At 35.9% G+C, this 20,990-nt stretch overlaps 1 protein-coding gene across 33 annotated transcripts in view; it reads left to right on the top strand.

The window, feature by feature from the left end:
• ADGRL3 (adhesion G protein-coupled receptor L3) overlaps positions 1-20,990 on the top strand; it is a gene marked incomplete at both ends in the record, with an annotated part of 572,210 nt that overhangs the window by 283,393 nt on the left and 267,827 nt on the right. The window lies entirely within an intron of this gene.

Here is a 20,990-nt window from a genome sequence, read left to right as displayed (position 1 = left end):
TTAGATCACAGACCATGCAGCATCAGAGCATGGGTTAGATTTGGTCTGCAGGCTGTAGTTGGCTGACTCATGCTTTATGAAATATCTTTAACTATCCCTATGTTCCAGATGGAGAAATGGAATCTCCAAGAGGCTAACCAGCCTTCCCAGGGTTCCTCAATTAAAGACAATACTTTGACCTTCAGCTAAGAATCTCACCTTTAATGCCATCTCCTAATCACCAAGCTATTGATAATATACCCCCTGCTCAAAGGGGTTTGATGAACTGTGCTGATACTGTCTCATTTGTCTCAGAGGAAACAAGTGTGAGATAGTGATGATGCAAACAGTTATAATGACAAAACTTTAACATTCAGTCACATTTAATATGTGGCAGGCACTCTGCTTCATATTTATTATTTCTTTTGCCCTCACCACAATCCTGTGAAATGGGAATGCTATTGTTTGCTTTTTACAGGTGAGATGGACACTAAGAGATGAATATACTCAAAGCCACAGAATCCACGAGTGATGTAACTGTATGAGTACCCACAGATCTTATATCTCTAAAACCTGTGTTCTTAACCATGGTACTATACTGCCTCACTACTGAAACTCATGTGTTCTGGGATACGTGACTTTGATTAGAGTTAGTGAAGCCGATCTCATTTTGCCTTGTAAATAAGGTCTAGCAAAGATTAACCTTAACTATTTAGTAACAGTGAGCAAAGAAGTAGAACAAAAACAGGAAAAAAATGCACACATACACACATACATATATGTATATGTATTTGTTTTTTAAGATTTCCTTAGTACAGTTGAAGCAAGATGTAAGCTATCACCATGGGATGCAGCAGGAATGATTGTTGTTTGGGGATACTGAGTGACACTTTGAAGACTGAGCAATTTGTCACAATTCGTTAGCTAATTGTTTCATATTATTTCATGTTATTTTCATTCTGCTGTACGGGATCCTTTCTTGTCTGCACCATCTTTTTGGCTGTTTCTTGATAAGAAGAGTGGCATTCAGATAAGGATACTATTCATAAACTTTCCAACCTCAACTGAGATAAATTCAGGTATGGTCACAAAAAGATAATATCTGGCCATCGGTATATTGAAAATAATTGGCTCAGAGCTGAGATAATGAAAACCAGAGGTTCAAGATAGAACTAGAAACCCTTCATGTTGTTTTGATAAGTAACCCTGCAAAATCGAGACGTTCCCCTGGAGTTATCCTAAAATATAACCGAAGATATTGTTCAAACATCTTTGGTCATTTTCTAATAATGTAATTTCCTTTAATGGGTTATCATGAACAGCACGATTTGGACTAAACTCCTCTAGAGCAGTTTAGTCCAAAAATCCTCTAAGGAGGATTTTAATGAAAATCGTCCCTCCATGTGTATAATATTTTCTACATAACGTGACAATAATATTCTGGAATAACCACTTAATTTTTTCTTTTAATAGTACACTATATGTCAGATAAGTCAAATTGTTTTTTTTGTGACCAGCTTTTATTTCTTCAGCCATGTTCTAGTACTGATGTCCTCCTTCATACCTGGCTTATAGGACTGCTGTCCTACACAGTTAACTGTCAATTTGATCAAGTTGGAAAGATAGTTGAGATGGTCCACTAGCCTCAAACCTTCCATGGAGTTAGCACAGTGTCACCTTTGATGTTCAGTGGCAGATGATTCAGCCCATCAGTATTCAACATTGCTTTTCTGGTTTTGCAGTTGTAGGTAAGACCTCGTGCTCTTCTGCGCAGATAATCTACTTGAAAGTATGCTTATTTTTAGAAATGAGGTTAGTGATGGGTACTTGGTAAAGCCATCACTGAAGTGGAGGCCATGGATAATGGCTTTTGGAAGGTTTATATGCTTTTTTTTCTTGAGATAACATTTCTATGAGCACTTAGAACATCAAGGCTATTTGAGTACAGCACTAGCACCTGATGTAAAATATTAATGATAAGACACAATGGTTTATATACATAACATGGAACAAATTTTCAATTAGATTGAGATTATTTGAATTCTATTCATTCTCTAGCTTTTTTTTAATAGAATCTTACATTCATCTCATGAAAATAAGATGTTGGTTAGTAGAATAAAGTGAAAAAAGCATCATTCCTTTATTGAAACCATAACTTCTCGTTACAAGTAGAACCTTGGACTATCACATTCTGTATCACTGTATCAGTGAAATACAAAAAGAGAAAAGTAAAAATATTACGATGCGTCATGGTCTTATGGTATAAGGCATCAATTGTTCATTCTATACTAAAGGAGAGTACAGTACCAAGTCTAGCATTCGTATGTAATACAAGCAGCTCATAGTAGGATTTGCTAAGAATCTTGATTGATGCCTAGTGTCCCTAAAAAGCATTTTCAAGATATAAAATTACTTCAAACATGTTGGATATTGACATAGTTAATTTCAAGAGCTGAATATTCTCCTTAATGGTTTAATGATTTCATGCTTTTCCCTCACCAACATATGAAGTGATTTAGCAAGTTTCTCTATTTTTTGTAGATACTGCTGTCTAAAATCTCTAAGGTTTATTCCTAGTTAATAAGCATTTTAGGGACTTTGATAATGAGTAATTTTTAAAGAATTATATATTAGCCCTCCAAATATTCACATTCAAAAAAGTGATATATTAAGATGTGTTAATTGAGTTATATGTGGCTGAATTAACTGAACTGAAAGTATGTTAGCAAGTTTTTGAATGGTCAAGGGAAAAAAGCTGAAGTGATTAGCTTCCTTTTATAGAGTGCACTTATTAAAGGAAGAAAATACTTCTGCTTCCTAGACATACAGGTATATGTCTACACACACAAAATGCTTTTGTTTTAAAGTAAGAAAAACTCAACTCAAATTGGCTAAAGCTAAAAGAAGGCATTTGATGTCTCAGGTAACTAGACTTGCAAACAGAGAGGCTTGCTTCAGATCTAAAAAGGAGGTGTTCATTTCTGTTATCAAGGTTCTATCTCACTCAGTCCCTAAACTCAGCTTGCTTCTGATTGGCTCCTGTTTCAGATATACTTCTTCCACATGGTAACAAGATGATCACCAGCATCTTCAAGCCTATGTTTTTCATGGAGCTCAGGTTCTCAGAGAAAGATCATTCCTTCTCTCTATTAGCATTAGCAAGTTCCAGGGAAAATTCTGATAGGGTCTTCTGATATATTTGATAGAACCCTCTGAGTGACCAAACCTGGGTGATGAACTCACCTCTCAGATTTTAGAGGATACTGGAAAGGGTGAGCCCTACACAGTGTATTTAGAGCAGGATTAATATTGAATGCTATATATATCCTGAAACAAAGGGATGCTGAACAGCAATAAAAACAGACATACAATTCCACACAACAAAAAATATCATCTAAATTTACACTAGTAGAGGTGTTTTTTTTTTTTTTATAAGCATGTCCTTGGAGTTATGTTTATTACTTCTTTGCTTGTTTCCCCCAATATAAATCTTAAAATCCTTTATGAATAAGAATTTACACTTTCAGATCACTTGAGGAAAGCTAAAATATCTATCAGATGGTGTTTCCTTGAAGTCTGAAGGAAAAAATTAAGACTATAATATGCAAAATTTTCACCAAAATTGAGACATAATAGGAGCTGAGAGATTCATTTAATCATACATTAAGTTGCAATAATGAAGTATGATGACCTTTTTAGAAATATGAAAATAATATATCTGTTTCTTAAAGAGGAAAACATAAAACTATGAAATAATGTGGTATAACTAAGAAAAAGATATTTCTATTAAAATATACAGTATCTTAAAATCAATCAAACTCTATACTATTACTTTATAAATATTTTCACTTTTATGACAGCTTATACTTTTCATAGATAACTATAATATAAATGCCTAGTACCTCCAAATTATGCTAATAGTGCTTCCTATTCTTTGAGTGTAAAGCTAAATTCTAACTTTTCCAAATTCCTTTGATTAAGACTGCAAACATAAAAGTAGGATAAATCTGTCAAAAATGAACAATTTGCACAAAGAGTTCAGATTTTTCAGCTGACAGCATTTTAGCACACAGAGGGGAGTTGTCAAAATTTCACTACAGGCAGTTTCGTTCTATACAATGAGATATTTTAGAGTTTATTGAAAGAATTAGGTGGTAAAATTCACTGTCGTCATCCTGGAAGAATATCCATATCCTTTTATTCTCGATGTGAAAATCTGGTCTTATTATGCTTGGGTCACTCTGATCCCACTTTTGTAAGCCTTATGCGTGCAATACCTTTTGCATGGAATTTTCTGAATTCAGGTCTTTTGGGGTGTATATTGATCTCTGTCAACTAACTGAATAATCTGGCAGGTCCTGCTGAGCTTTCTTCATGATAGATCCTCTCACAGATCGCATGGATTGATGAAAAGGGAGAAGAGATTCGAACCTAATTGTGGGGGAAATAAGCATCTCCCTTTCTCTTTTCTTTGAAAAAAAAGTTAATTTCATAAACAAACCTCATATATATTCTTGTAAAAACAAAAATCTCCTCTGATTCTTCATTATCTTTTTTTTTTTTTTTTTTGCGGTACGCGAGCCTCTCACTGTTGTGACCTCTCCCGTTGCGGAGCACAGGCTCCGGACGCGCAGGCTCACTGGCCATGGCTCATGGGCCCAGCCGCTCCGCAGCATGTGGGATCTTCCCGGACCGGGACATGAACCCGCGTCCCCTGCATCGGCAGTTGGACTCTCAACCACTGCGCCACCAGGGAAGCCTGATTCTTCATTATCTTGCCTAACTATATCATTTTACATATAAAGAACTTTGAACACTGGACCTGTAATTAATATATTTGAATTTTTCTACTCCTCCTTTAAATAAGTTTCGGTATATTTAGTTTATTATACTCTAGTATCCAAAGGTCTTATTCTAATTCTCCTATAGATATGCCTTCTCTAAGATTTACTGACTCAGAAGCTGAGAGGAAAAATGCCTGATGGGCATCATTTAAGAATAACACCTGATGAGTAGCTTTTACTTTGAGATCTATGTTGTCACACTTCTCCACTGATAACATTTATCCAGTCAAATCCAGGCTGCTACTCTTCATATTCTGGACCCTTCCTTGGGGGTGGGGCTAAGGGCAAGGTGTTAGCATTTTGTTGCCATCCACCTATGAATTTTTCCTCAGGTACATTTAACATGCTTTACCATTCTTCTTTGTGGATTAGTGTTACTGGATATTTTCTGATCTATCAGCAGGGAGGACAAGAAAATTTAACATGTTATGCTTTTCTTAGCATGCTAGGATAGTCTTTAAAGCGGAACTTTAAAAGTATAAACACAGCAGACCAGCTTCTTAGCTCTGTACTCTAGGGAACAAACCTCTTTGTTGTGAAGACCCTGGTCTATACTTTTCTTCTTGCTGCTTGCTTCTGTGGTTCTAGAAGCAGATTTTCATTTGCTAGTTCTCCTTTGAAGTAATTCTAATATCACTTTTCAGGCACCGTAACCCTTTATCCTAAACACGTAATTCTAATCTTTCCTTTATGACATTAACCATTTTCAGTTCCATTAAATAGAGATAAATAATATAAATATAGTGCCAATTTATCCATTTTTTTCACAGTTTATCATAATGATGTAATTGCCACCTACTTAATAAGGGGGAAAATAAAATTGATAAAAGTACATTAGAAGAGTATTTTTTTTTTAATCTACATAAATGCATTGGGTTAAAGTCTGTACTAGGGAATTACTGTGCATCTCATTTGGTAAAGACCTCTTCAAGAATCGCACGAATCTTTTCTGGTAGAAATGGACAGGCTGAGAGAATTGAATAGTTATAAAATTTGTAACATTTCTCAAACAAAATTAGTGGCACTGTAAATTTATTTCCATTTATGAAAGAAATTTTCACAGAGTTTTACTATTTACCTTGTTTATAATTGAAGTGTAGCAGTTTTAACATTCATCTTAATTTTTATGTCATCGATGTGAATTTTCACAGAAATACACTGAATTCTTACAGTGACTAAGACATTTGAGTGAGTCCTAGGATGCCAGAGAATACATGGAAACTGGAGTTGTTATGCTTCCAACTCTCATGGAGTTTTATACCTGGATTGACCTATGTAAAGTCTTTGCTATAAATGTGTTCAGTTCGCTTACTCTTCCAATGAAGACAGATTAGAGAAGTGAAAGGATGTTTCAGTTTTAATATTTACAAAATTGTAGCAAACGTTAAAACAAGTTTAAGAAATCCTAGAATAATTTGAGGGTATTCAAGATGTGTATGTGTGTGTGTTCACGTGACTATAAATATAAATATATAAATATAAATACACACACAAAATTGCTATTCACATTTTCCCACATCGCACGTAGTTTCTGGAGAATACACATTTTTAAATATTATATAAATTTTCATAACTGAAAATGAGTATAAAGCCTACTTCACCCTTTTTATTTTCCTGGAATTTGATATCTAGGCTGCATGTTGAAAAGGTTAACTAATTGGTATCTTCTTTTGACATTAAATTTTGATAGGTGAATTTAATTATAAGTAAAAACGTTGATTCAGTAAATTAATAGACTATGCCCTTTATGTATTTTTTGCTATAAATCAGATACCATGGGAAACACCTCATCTTTTTCTCTCTCTTAAAAAGCACTTTATAATATGGTGAATCATATTTCTAAATATCACAAGAGAATTAGGAGAGTGAACATGACAACTTCAGTCTTACAGAGTCACAGTATGCGCCTGATGCTGGTCCTCTGCCAGCCTTTCCTGAGTCACCCAAGGAGATTTTACTTCTCAGTAATCAAGGTTATTTTTGCCTTTCTTATAGGCAAAAATAATAAGTATTTATTGAACACCTACTCTGAGTCACATACATATTTATTGGGCTCCCTTTACCTTAATAAGTGGATTTTTCAATTAAATCCCATAATTTTATATCTCTGATTATAGCTTCCAAGAGTTAACAGTTTACTTGCTTATTTCCAGTAGTTGGTACCAGTAAATAGTAGGCAATCATTAAATATTGTCCTAATGAATAAATGAGTAATTAAGGAAATTAATGAAAGCTCATACACAGTTTCTTTCTCTTTTGCCATTATTTGTGTTAAAGAGTTATTTTACTCAGTCTTTGCAAGTTCGATGATCAATAACTGCTATAAAACTAACATTTGGTAATTTATTTTAAAAATTTACAATTTTAGAGTGACCCATTCTTGAACAAAGATATATCATCAGGAAGATCAGATATACTTCATTATCACAATCCTGCACAGAATATCTGCTATATTCTTAAAATACCACAAAGTATCTGAATATTAATAAGAAATGCAGCTGATACATAACAGAAACTTTGAATCAGTAACCAAGCTTGCCCACATTTTAATATCCCACTACACAATTAGATTCTGAGTTTTGGAAAACATGACAAGGAATGATTCCAGCTTGATCCAAAATTCTCATGTCTTAATTTACTCCTCCCCAAAATTAGATGTTAAAAAAACCTTTAAAAAGTAAGTTATTTTTCATTACTTATACTTATCATTTTTGTTTACTGATGAATAAGATGTCAGAAATGCACAACACAGCAATAAAATAACCTGAAAGGAAATATTTATTAAAGGGGTAGGAACTAAACTCATTTAATGAAGCTTGATTCTGTACTAGACACTAGTAATCTTTATGTCACTATTGATTTCATTCTCACAGTAAATCTGTGACCTAGGTAATTTCATAACAGTGGATAAACTCTAAATCTTCCTTTTATACAAAACTTTTATTTTCCTGTAATGCAGCATTCCTAGCCCTAATCGTTAGCCAACAAAGTTTCTATACTTTCTACATTTTCTGTCATAAAAATAAGAGAAATAAAGGAGGAGAGAGGATGAATAGGCAAAGCACAGAGAATTTTTAGGGCAGTGAAAATACTCATATGATATCATAATCATGGACAGTTGTCATTATACATTTGTCCAAATCCATTGACTATACAACACCAAGAATGAGCCCTAATACTATATGGACTTTAGGTGATTATGATGTGTCAGTGTCAGTTCATCAATTGTAATAAATGTACCACTGTGGTCGGGGACATTGATAATGGCTATCTATACCTTTGTGGGGACAGGATACATGGGAAATCTGTACCTCCTTAATTTTGCTATGAATTTTTAAATGTTCTAAAAAAATCCTAATTAAAAAAAAGAGATAGAGTAGTATAAAGGAAAGAACACATAACTAGGGGTTATATAACTATTATGCTATGTCTGCCTCTTGCCCTTATCTAGAGGGTGACTTTACGTGAGTCCTATACCTTGTCTAGGCCTATTTCCCCCTGTAAATTACAGCAGTTGGGCTAGATGATTTCTAAGGAAACTATTCTATCTCTTTGATTTTTGTTTTGTCTATCTCATTATATATAGTTGTGTTTTGTGCTTATCATTTAGTTGCAGTCATCAAGTTATTACATTGCCTTGTGAAGTAATCTCCTCTTTCTGATTAAAAGAACTATCTGTGCCACTGTTGATATTTTAGGTGATGATACATTCTTAATAATGTATGCAAGAATTCGTATGTATTAGAAAGATGTGGTTAAACGTTGAAGCTCTAGAACTGTCTTCTAGAGCAGTTTTGACAAAATGCAGAATATCAGTGTGTTTTAATATGGCAGCAATTCAAATAAATAAATATATGGTAGAGTGTGTGTATATGTGTGTGTTATAAGGGTTTAGAATAACTCCAGAAATGTACACAAGATACCGGAAAGAGAGATTGCCTGTGGATAGCCATCAGGTTGATTAGATGCTTTCATTTTGTCCCAATTGAATATATACCATATCCATGTATTAGCTGTTCAAATAATTAGTATATTTAATATGAAAAGGATATTTTTAGAATTAAAATAAATACCAGTTATTATATCGTGTCTTAGTTTTCTATCACTGCTGGAACAAAGTACCACAAACTTAGAGGGTTAAACAATGCTAATTTATTACTTTATATTTCTCTAAGACAGAAGTTCAACACAGGTCTTATTAGGCTAAAAGTAGTTCTTTATGTAGACTCTGGAAAGGATCTTTGTCTTTTTTAGTTCTAGAAGCAGCCCCAATTCCTTGGTTCTGGTTCCCTTCCTCCATCTTCAAAGCCAGCAATAGCTTATGTAGTGTTTCTCACATTGCACCACTCTGACTTACTCTTCTGCCTCCCTTTTCGACTTTCAAGAACTACTGTCATAAGGATAATCTCCCCATCTCAACCATAATCACATCTGCAAAGTCCCTCCTGCCATATAAAATAACATATTTACAGATCCTGAGGATTAGGAAGGACCAGTGTTCTACCTACCATAAGCTATAAGCAAAATATCTGAGGAAGGTATAATTCGCAAATCAGAATTGCTCTGGAAGAGAAGGAGGCTTAGGAACAGCCTCTTGTATGTCCTGTGCTAATTGACCAACTGAAGTTATGGACCCCTGTGTTCATGCTAACATCACAGTTCTGCTCATTAGGTTCACCTGTGTTTTTTCTAAACTAGCTTTTCACAGCTCCTCACCCTGAATACACACCTTCAGTGGAATAGGCCTGAATATTAACTACTTCAATAGTAAAATATTTTCTCCTTATTCTACTGTATGCAAAACATGGGCTTAGTACAATGATGATAAACAATAGGAAAGATGTGAGTGTGCATGTGGGGAGGAGGACTGCTTCAAGTGTCTTTTTTCTTTCTTCCAGCTTTTGGAATCACAATGATTCAAGGAAATCTGTATTACCGACCCCTACCATTTTTAAGACCTCCACTGAAATTAAAAACAAATGTCCGGGGAAGGCTAATATAGTTAACCTAGGGTTAAGTAGAACATAGTGTTTTGCTCATTGTTTGAGAAAAGTGATTTTAGAGTCCTGATTGTTCTGTGATTTAGTCTTTTATTAATGTAAACACTTAATTTTAGGTTAGCCTGGAAAAGGACTAAGAATTTCTAATGTTTCAGAAATTTAGTATATTTGCCTCTCTCCACCCTCGTAGGTCTATTTAGAGGGTGTGGAGGCAGTAAGCTACATAGTAAGAACATGGTCTCTGGACTTGAAACCTGATCCCTACACACACTGTTGTGTAACCTTTGAAAATCCACTTAACCTTATAAAGCTTTAGTTACTGCATTTTTAAAATGGAAGCAATATTTACCTCACATGGTGCTTCTTAGTATTAGTCTCTTAGAAAATTAGAAAATAACTATTTTTATTACTATGATCTTCAGTTTCCAAAGTGTTCATTCCTGTTTATTTTTGAAGAATTATAAAAACTAGAAATTCAGGAAGGATAAATGCTCTGATTTATTTTTCTTTTTCTATTCTGTTTCTAGTTTATTTTTGTAAGGCTTGCTACGATAGGTTTCTGAGACTTCAAGGAATAATTTTGAAGCGATGCATCCAAAATTCAGTGTTTATCATTTTAACTACCAAGTCTGTTTTTCACGCTTGTGAAAGAAAGGAAAGCATTTGTATGGCTTATAAGATAGAGTCCCCTCTATATCTGTGAGCACCTGAAATTCATCATTGATATAAAACATTCCTCAGTCCAACACAATTTCAGCCCTAGGACCAATGAGGTATTTTTCAGGCCAACAGGTTTCATTTCTTTCAGACTGGCTGATTTCTTCCTGACAATTGCTTCATTGAATTTTACATTAAATTCATTTCACAATGTATCTTCCTAATTCTTAGGTATCATAATGGTATTGTGGTTGTTTTTAAAGAACTCATATTTTATAGACACATACTCAAATAATTTACAGATGAAATTATATGATGTTTGGGATTTGCTTCCCCGTATTCTGGGATGGGGAAAGAGGCATAGGAGGAGAACGGTGAAACAATATAGCCCCTGAATTAACCATTGATGAAGCTGGGTGATAAACATGTATAGAGGTGGAAAACTTGTCCCTTTTCCCCTTCTAAATTCTTTGGCTGGTCTAATAATTAAATTGACATAAAGATTAGCAAGAGAAAAACAGATTTGATTTTGTTTGTACTGGAGGCCCAAAAAACTATGACTCAAAGAATTGACCATTGTAAGAAAGGGGTTTGGACTTGGGGTAGTAAATTAGTGAAGAAGTAACAGGGCTTGTTTATGCAGCTTTCTCAGCCCTGAGTTCCTTATCTGGGATAATGATGCCTTCTGTCCTCCTTGTGCAGAGAGGATACCTTTCACATGGGAGATTTATTTCCTGCTTTCAGGGAGACAAAGGAGGGTCAGAGTGTCTTTCTTGTACCATTTGTTTCTCAAGTAACTTTAATTCAAAATAATCAATATGCCAGAGTGGCATGCTTTGGGGTGATATATTCTGTTCCCCTTCACATGTAATCTTTATTCTTTCCTTTTTTTTACATTTTTGAATTTTTACATTTTTTTTTTTTTTTTTTTTTTTTTGCGGTACGCGGGCCTCTCACTGTTGTGGCCTCTCCCGTTGCGGAGCACAGGCTCCGGACGCGCAGGCTCAGCGGCCATGGCTCACGGGCCCAGCCGCTCCGCGGCATGTGGGATCCTCCCGGACCGGTGCACGAACCCGTGTCCCCTGCATCGGCAGGCGGACTCTCAACCACTGTGCCACCAGGGAAGCCCTACATTATTTTTAATCATCTTTTCTACCCACCCTCCTTTGTGGGTCCCTGTCTCCTAGCCCTCTCACTTATCTGATCAGCAGGCATCCCCTCATATCATTCCTTCTGATTCCCCGTGCCTGCCATACTCTTTCACTAGACTACTAATTGCTGTTCCCTCAGTCTCATCTTTCTCTCATCTTCCCTCACTTCACTTACCTCAGTTCAATGCTATTGTTGTACTCTTTTCTCTCACCTCTATCAAGGTACATATCATACTTCAGTGCAATTTCTTAACCCTGCATCTAAGCTGAAGTCTCTCTTTGGAGCATTGTATTATCTTGTTCATATGGTATTGTTAATACTGGTCACAGAGTGGGAGTGGGTACTGAAGAAATATTTGCTGGAAGGACTACACACACACACACACACACACACACACACACACACACACACACACACACACACACCACAAGAAAGTTACCTTTGCTCCAAATTACTCGATTTGTTTCCTTTGTGGCAAGAAATATCCACTGGAGAGAAGCCAGTCAGTGACCTTTGCACCTCCATCAATGACTTTATATCCTCAATAAGAAGTCAAGCATGCAGTTGTTTCTCTGCTACTTCATATTTTACTAAAGTCACTGAAAATAAGTGTGAGTAATAAGATGAAGGGGGAAAAGGAAACCAGAGTGAAAAGATAGGTGTTAAATTGACAACTTTACAACTCTTTTCTTTGATGATTACTTTTTTGTTTTGTTTTGTTTTTTTTGATGATTACTTTTGATTGGTGTTTGTATCTGCACCTGAAAGCTGACTTTTTGGATGCCAGATGATTATAGTCAGACTGGGATTTAAAGACAAAAAAGGCAAGCTGATGTAATGTCAGGCACACGCAGTTTTCCATCAGCACAGCCAACACGTTGACCTCTGGTATTTTTTTTGTAGCTGAAATTATTTTCAACAAAAAATTAAACTTTTTTTGAGGAGTCTCATTTACTTTCAGAGTATTTGAAAAACTTAGAAAAATCCCATATGCCGTTCTTCAATGTAGTTTAGTATAGGTTTCCACATTCCACGTGGAGTCATTATTATAATAGGGCAGAGAAATGCAGCAATGTAACCTGCTATCATTCTAAAGCTTGTAAAAGGAAAATGGCAATATCATTAAAAACCCCATGTTCAAAAATGTGAGATCTATTTTATTGTTTTTAAGGAGGGGGAAATGTCATATCTCTAGAGGAAATAATTAAAATCAGAAGTTGAAAATTTAAAGGAAACGAACAAAAAGAAGGCATGAAATCTGCCTGGAGAGCCATAAACTATTAAACTTGTTTACAGCACTATATAGAAAATGAGGAAAATTTGAGTTGAAAGATAGTATAACTGAAGAAACCAATGGGGACTTTATGGTAGTAAAATGTGTTTTTACTTTAGGAATAAAGTTGTGTTCATTTTCCCAATTACATATCACCGTATTTTATTTATGTCTTCTTTTGCTCATTGGTCATTGGTGTCATTATTAATATGTCTATGAATATGTGTAAAATTTGAAATAAATGTTAGGCAAAAGCATCTGCTACCAGCACATTTTGTTCTTTCATTCTTAATTAATAGAATTAGATTTGGACTCTTATCTATACTTTTATCTTTTTATAATTTCCTATAAAAGTCAGATAATATCTCTTGCCTTTTCTTGAACTCTTCAAAATCTATTCATAGAAATTAAATTAGGCCTTCCCAATCACTCTATTTAAAATTGCAACCTGCCCCTCCTACTTCAGATCCCCTTTAGCCTGTTCTAATTTGTTTCCATTGCCCTCAGCATCTCACACACATAATATTTACTGTGTTAAACGCTTACTATCTGTCTTCCCTTACATAAGAGTGTGGATTATCATTTATTTTGTTGTATGATGTATGCCACCCGCCTAAGAAGGCACCTGTCACATATGAGGCACTCAGTTAATATTGTTTGGTGAATTAGTGAACGAATTTAGCATAATAATAATAATATAGCTAAAAATTCTAAGTACTTTGCTACATACCATGCACTGTTCTAATTACTACATATGTATACATTATCTAATTTTCAAAACACCTCTATGAAGTCAGTGCTATTGTAATCCCCATTATACAAATGAGGAAATTGAGGCACATAGAAGTTAAACAGCTTGATAGTTGCTGGCTCATAACTTATATGGTTAATAATTCTATGGCTAAAATGTGGCAGAGTCCAAATACCAACACTGGCAGTTCTGTTTCCTGGGCATGATCTTACCTGTTAGACTAAGTTGCCTTTAGTTTATAAGCAGAGCCAAATCGAAAAAAAATACATATTTTTATAAATAAATAGTTTTCAACCCTTTTAATGTCTCAACAACCTGAAAGCTCATGGCCCACACAACTTGAAAATAATTGCTTGCTAAGTAAGGCTTCAGAAGTAAGAGAGGGTTGAGGGCAGTTTTCTGCAGGCTAGCTGCATTCCCTTTCTTACTGTCCTCTGACATCACTCTTGAGAACCACCACCTTGATTTGACATTTGAAAGTCACCAATTTATCAAGATGTCAGCTTCCTTATTCTAAAAATGTAGGTTTGGGATTATAAGATATCAAATGTCTTTCTCCCTCCAAACTCTATGGTTCTAAAAATGTATTGCTGTGCTCTGATATGCAAGTAAAGTATTGACAGTAGAAAGAGGACAAAAAAAAAATCCTTTTCCTGTACTTAGTGCTGGTCAAGTCTTTTCTATATTTGAACTTTAGTAGAAATTGCAGAGAATTCTTCAAAGAAATAGAAATTAAATGAAAGTTGAAAAAGAGATTGAAAATAGAAAACTAATGGCTTTTCCAAAATCCATAATGGCCTTTTGTGTTCTACTAACCAGCACCCTTAAATCTTCTACATCTTTGGCATACCTAACACTGGATAGATAGTTCACACATTTTCATTTCAGAATGTGAGCAGCTCTTTCTTTGTTTTCGTGTTTTTGGCCAGATCATTTTTTTCCTTCTACTCTTGCAATGTGGATGAACTGTACAACTTCTGACCCAAACCCTATGCTTTACTTTTCTGTGTTCATTTGGGGAGATTATTCCCTTCCCAGATTTCACAGTTGTCTTAATATTAATTATTTCAGGTCTCGTCAATCTTGATTAACTAGACTATCACCTTAAAATGAACAAACAAGCAAACAAGCAAAAAACCCTGAAAAACATCTCTGTGTTAGTGGAACCCTCATACATTCCTAATGAAAAGTAAAATGGTATAGCTTTGGAAATCAGACTGACATTTCCACAAAAGTTTATACATGGAGTTTACTATACGACCCAACAATTCCACTTCTAGGTATGTGTATTCAAGAAAAATGCAACATATGTCCACACAAAAACTTTCAAATGAAGGTTCATAGCAGAATTATTCATAATAGTCAAAAAGTGGAAATTATCCCCAAAGTCCATCAGCTGATTAATGGATACAATAAATATGGTATGTTTTTACAATGGAATATTATTTGGCAGCATAAAGGAATTAAGTACTGATTCATGCTACCATATGGAGCCTTGAAAAATTAAATTGAATGAAGGAAACTGATCACAGAAGACTATATATTTTTATGATTCCAATTACGTGAAATGTCCAGAACAGGTAAATCTGTAGAGGTGGAAAGGGGATGAGTGGTTGCCCAGGACTAGGGTGGGTTGGGAGGAAATGGGGAGTGACTGCTGAGAGGCTTCAAATTTCTTTTTATGGTGATGAAAGTAGTCTCAATTGATTGTGGTAGTGGTTGCACAAATCTATAAATGTACTAAAAACATTGAATTGTATATTTGAAATGGGTGAATTGTATGATATATAAATTATATAAGTATATATTTCATATAAATGTACACATATATACAAGTATGTATGTACATACATGTATATATAAATGCATATATATGACATCTTCATGCAAATGTATCATTTACCTACACTAAAAATTGAATAAAATCTAATTCATAAGCTACCCACCCATTACCCTGTTGCCATTATTCTTCTAGACTCCTAAGCCATGAACCAAGAAGCATTTTTTCCTCCCACTTTTTAATTCTTTGTAATTCTTTTATGAAATCTGTCATTAAGCAATGCTTATTCCTTTGGTAATTACTTTGTAGGGACTTAAAGATAAAATGACATGTGAATAGCAACACCAGGAAACTCTGTCACCTAAAATTCATGTCCTATAAATTCAATCTTTAAAATTTAAATTCTGCAGCACAAAATAATTAAATACAAGGGTATATAGATGAATCTTAACCTGGGAATACACTTCTTACAAGAAACAAAGATCACAGGGCATCACCAAAATATTATTATCAGTGTGTCTAGCTCTAAGGAGCTAGTAAGGTAGACTCAATAACGAATAATTACAACAATAAAGGTCAAAAAAGTTAAATGAAAGTCATCAAGAAAATTTAGAGATTTTATTCAAAATGGGGAAAATAGAATACTTACACAATGAAATATTCTTATAACCAAAATATAGAAAACTTCAAAAATAATTTATTCCTATTTATTAAAAAGCAATTCAAACAAAAAGCAGTCCATTTAAAATACATGAAGACACACTATTTAAAATATTTATTCTCCAAATTGGTTTATAGAATTAATGTAATTCTAATAAAATCTCAATATGATTTTTTACTTTAAAATTTAGAAAAAAATGCAATAAAATTCAGAAAGAAAAATGAGCAGATATGTATCTTTTTTAATTTGGAAAAGTAAGGACAAAAATAAAAGGAGCACATCACATATTTCGATATACAAAGCTGTGGTTATGAGGACCAGGTGAGACTAGTATAAGACAGTCAAATATGGTGGAAAATGTGTCATATTTTTAAAACATGTGTTTGTCATGCTTTTTACCTCCCTATGCTCTTTTTGAGCTGATTGCATTTTTTTGCTGAATATTATTCACCATAAAGTCCAAGAGAAATTTTTATGAACCTTATTTATGGTTTTAACTGGAGTTTATTATTATTACTATTATTTTGCATTAATTCTTAATATTCTCTCTTAATATTTAATTTTTGTCATTTTAATTACAATGAGTCTTGGCGTGATCCTCTTTCAGTTGATCCTGTCTGGGAGTCTCTGTGCTTCCTGTACATGGATGTCTGTTTCATTTCTCAGATTAGGGAAGTTTTCAGCTGCCATTTCTTCAAATATTTTCTCTGTCCCTTTCTCTCTCTCTTCTCCTTCTGAGACTCCTGTGATGAGAATGTTAGTACACTTGAAGTTGTCTCAGAGACCTCTTAAAATGACTTCATTTCTTTCTATTTTTTCAGTTCAACTTTGGTGATTTCCATTACTATAACTTACAGCTCACTGACTGTTCTTCTGTATCATCTAATCTGTTGATTCCTAACAGTGTATTTTTTATTTAAGTTATTGTATTCTTCAGGTGTGTTTAGTTCTTTCTATCTTCTGCTTGTTCAACTTCTCACTGTGTTCATCCATTCTTCTCTTGAGTTCTTTGATCATCTTTATGGTCATTACCTTAAAATAAACACTTTATCAGGTAGATTGCCTATCTCTACTTCACTTAGTTCTTCTTCTGAGGTTTTATCTTACTCCTTCCATTGCAACATGTTCCTCTGTTGCCTCATTTTGCCTAATTTTCTGTTTTTATTTCTATGTATCTTGTAGGTTGGTTACATTTCCCAGCATTGGGAAGTGGCCTTTTGTAGGAGGCATCCTGTGCATCCCAACAGCAAACTTCCCTCTGGTCACCAGAACTATATACTCTAGGGGTGTCCCCTTTGTGGGCTGCATGGATCCTTCTGTTATGGAGGGCTGACTATGGTGGGTGGTCTGGTAGGTGTGGCTGGCCCCTGGTCCAGTTGGTTGCCAGACCCTGCGGAAGCTGGCAGCTGCTGGTTGACAGGGCTGGGTCGTGAGGCTGCTCACTGCAGAATGCCACAGGGTCCTGGGGCTAATACTGACCCACTGGTGGCAGAGCCAGATTCTGGGGTGGGTGATTCAGGGCTGGGGTTCACAGATCTACTATCAGCCTGCTGGTAGGTGGGCCGGTTCCTGACATGGCTGGCTATGGGTTCTGGGGTGACCCAAATCTGGTGTCAGGCTGGTGTTGGGCTGGATCCTGGGCCACTGGCTGAGGAGCCCAAGGTGTCACAAAGCTTGTGTTGGGGGGACTTCCCTCGTGGTGCAGTGATTAAGAATCCACCTGCCAATGCAGGGGACTTAAGTTCAAGCCCTTGTCCGGGAAGATCCCACATGCCGTGGAGCAACTAAGCCTGTGTGCCACAACTACTGAACCTGTGCTCTAGAGCCTGTGAGCCACAACTACTGAGCCCACATTGCCACAACTACTGAAGCCTGTGTGCCTAGAGCCTGTGCTCCACGACAAAGAGAAGCCTCCGCAATAAGAAGCCCACGCACTGCGACAAAGAGTAGCCCCTGCTCACCATAACTAGAGAAAGCCTATGCACAGCAATGAAGACCCAAAGCAGCCCAAAATAAATAAATTAATTAATTTTTAAAAAGCTGGTGCTGGTGGGCAGGGCCAGGGCTCAAGTGATCTTAAGACTAGTGCTGGCCTTTTGGTGTGTTGGCTGGGTTCTGACAAAGCAGGCTGCAGGGCTTTGGTGGTCCTGGGGCTGGTATCTACCTGCTGATGGGCAGGGCTGGGACCCAGGGTCTCTGCTGCAGAGACCTGGGGGTCCCAGGTCTAGTGTCTGTGCAGTAGTATGTAGGCCCAGATCCTGGGCCCTCTGGTGGACAGGGCCATGTCCTGAGATGGCTGTGGGCTCAGGGGGTCTTAAGGCAGCCTCACCCAGTTAGTTACTTGTCCTTATGCATCCTAGTACTGGTGCAAACAAGCTGGTGGGCAGACCAGATCCCAGTGCTAATAGGCTAGAGGGAAGATTCCAAAATGACATTTACCAGTACCAGTGTCCACATGGAAGAATGAACTCCCCAAAATGGCTGCCACCAGTGTCTTTATCTCCACAGTGAGCTTCAGTTGCCTTCTGCCTCTTCTTGAGGCTCTCCAAGATCAACTGGTGGGTCTGACCCAGGCTTCTTTCAACTTACTGCTTCTGCCTTGGGTCCTGGAGCATGTGAGATTTTGTGTATGTCCTTTAAGAGTGGAGTCTCTATTTCCCACAGCCCTCTGGCTCTCTGGACACTAAGCCCCACTGGCCTTCAAAACTAACTGTTCTGGGGATTTGTCTTCCTGGTACAAGACCCCCCGGCTGGGGAGCTTAATGTGGGGCTCAGACCTCTCACTCTTTGTAGACAACCTCTGCAATTGTAATTATCATCCCCCTTGTGGGTCATCCATCCAAGGGTACAGCTCTTGACTATATCGTGATTCCACCTACTCCTACCCATCTCGTTGTGGTTCCTTCTTTATATCTTTAGTTGTAGAAGATCTTTTCTTCTGGTTTCCACTCTTTGTCATCAATAGTTGCTCTGAAAATAGTTGTGATTTTGGTGTGCCTATGGGAGGAGGTGAGCTCAAGGTCTTCCTACTCTCCTAACTTGGCCAAATTCCTTTTTTTAGTAATTCTTTATGAGGGGGGTGGGACATTGAGAGACAATGAATTTTTTTTCAAACTATGCACAGCATCTCCCCATGTTTCCATATGTCCTTCCTGATGATGATAGATTACTACCCTGAGAATTGTTGCCTTAGATTTCTTATCTATTAGTTATCCTTTGTTAGAAGTATTGCCTACTAGAATGTGGTTTTTTTTTACCTTTTATGTGTTTTTGTGGAGATAAATGTGTGAATACCACTGATCTAAAGTGTGGCAGGAATCTTTTTAAGAATTTGATTAATTTAATCAATCAACAACAACCTCCATAATTTCTAGTTTTTATTCTGTAGATCAGAAATTTCATTTACCAGATTGGAATCCATTACTGCATTTCTCATCTTTCTCTAAGGCTTAGAGTCCCAGTCAATGCCTACCACTGTGACTTTCCCTGCCATACTGCATCCTGCAGTTTGCTAGATTTCTCCTTGGAGAGAGAATGGAAATTGTGGCAAACCAGGTTCAGAATTTGACCATCAGTAATCCCCATTCCATTCCACTGGCTCTTTGATATCCCCATTTTCCCTTAGGGATATACACACTGTGAACTTGTACTGCCTAAAGTACCTGTGTTGAGTACTGTTGAGGTTACATGCTTATCCCAAGAACAAAGGCAAATGTGGCATTTAAAGGGACTGTTTACTTCATTATAAATGTAGAGGTAACAGTCCCAAAAGCAGTTACTTGTCAGAGTTTAATCACTAAAATCTATATGCATTATTTTCAGGTTTAATATACTTTCTTTGAGAAAAATATTATGATATAGATGAAAACACTTGAAATTTGAAGTCAAAATATGACTGGCCTTGCTGTTTACTATCTGCATGTTAGTTACTTAATCTCCTTTGCTTGTATCTTTGATTTAAAAATGTGTGTGTACTAATGTATTACCTACCTTTAAATCCTTATAGTGATATTGGTTGCCTAAAAGGAGATGATGTATGTATGACTGCGTAGTGGTTATTATTATATGTAGTAAAAGCCATGTTCCTTGATTTGACATGAAATCAATGCTATTTTATATGCTGATGTTATTTTGAACCAATATAAAGTGAAAGATTCTTATTTTCATTTACATGATCAATAAAGTTTCAAACCAATTCATTTGTAATGACACAAGACCTTAAAAATAAAAATGTTTTTGCAACCAAGTATGCAACAGAGGTAAACATCAGGTGTTTTTATAATTAAGATAATCTGAAGTTTTTAATAAGCTATATTACACATGGACTGCTAGCAGTGCACAATCGCTGTCATTTCTTTTATAATAGTGCTTTTAGTATTCCACTGAAACATGACCAGTGAAAGCATAATATTCTTAGTTACCATTATGAGGAGCTCTGTGTATTACAGCCTCTCCACTGTGTCTGCTGTTAGCTAGAAAAATGCTGGGAGCAATAGCAGCTACTATCAACAGGGAGCCATATTAATTATTTGAAATGTGCCTCATAAGAGAAATCAGCAGAGTTTATTACAAGTCGAATATTACTTGAAACAGGAAGGTTACTCTAATTGTTATCATAATCTATGTATCATTAACTTCTCTTGTTTAGGAAAAGAGATTAACAACCCTGTAGATTGCTATAGTAAATGTATAAAATATAACTGCATATTCCCATTATAGAAAGAAAGCTGTGGGTTCTGTACTTTTACCCAAACCTTCTTTATATAAAGTAGCTTTAGAAATTGAACTCTGTAATTATGCTTTCTTGCCTTAAAATCCTAATTTTTTACTGGATTATCAGTATGCAAGCTATAGCTACTTTGAGCATTAGAAAACTCTTTTGTTTTTAAGCTA

The sequence above is a fragment of the Grampus griseus genome, assembly GCF_964374135.1.
Source record: "Grampus griseus genome assembly, chromosome: 4".
NCBI lineage: Eukaryota > Metazoa > Chordata > Mammalia > Artiodactyla > Delphinidae > Grampus > Grampus griseus.
This window is presented reverse-complemented; position numbering and strand designations above follow the sequence as displayed.